Source organism: Sinocyclocheilus grahami, unplaced genomic scaffold (genome assembly GCF_001515645.1).
Source record: "Sinocyclocheilus grahami isolate Dianchi unplaced genomic scaffold, SAMN03320097.WGS_v1.1 scaffold3210.1, whole genome shotgun sequence".
NCBI classification, from domain to species: Eukaryota; Metazoa; Chordata; class Actinopteri; order Cypriniformes; family Cyprinidae; genus Sinocyclocheilus; species Sinocyclocheilus grahami.
Genome location: NW_015508367.1, coordinates 21,743 through 22,440, shown reverse-complemented (window position 1 = coordinate 22,440; position 698 = coordinate 21,743).

The following is a 698-nucleotide window of genomic DNA, read 5'->3' as shown; positions in this document are numbered from 1 at the left end:
ATGTCAATCTAATCTTCAGGTGAGAGTTGAATGGCGCTTAGTCTCGCAAGATTTTAATTAGGTTTCCTCTGTTTCAAGGCATGCGATTGGCTGTTCGGCGCTGAAGTCGTGCTTTACTGCAGCGCTGCAAGATCAACACGGGATCAAAAAGCCCTATTCGACGGAGAAAATTGATCAGCGCCATGGTACAAGCGAAGCCTGAATGGTTTGATAAACTTGGAACGAAATCTCCTGAAGACATAAATAGCTGGTTCAGTCGTGTTTGAGAAGGGTTGGAGCTGAACTTTGAAGGAAGTTGTATAGTTATATAGACAGGTAAGTGTTGGGTGTGATTAATTATTAAGTAGTCTATTTAATTTTACCTTAAAAAGGTAATGATTGCTCTTAATTATTCTGTAATTTAATTACAGGCAGGATGTACAGTAATTGTGTTTAGTACTGTATAGACTATAGAACATTTCTGTGTAAAACAATAGTCAATTTAACAAACACGTCTCAAGTTTAACATTAAAATGTGTGTTCTTGTCAAAGAATAATTTATGCATTATGATTTGAAACATTAAGTTTATGCAATATGTGCATAGTAATTAGTACAGTGATGTCATTACACTGTTGGAGTACAAAATAACTTTAGAGTAACTTGCTCAACATTAAATATATATACAGTGGGGAAAAAAGTATTTAGTCAGCCACCAATT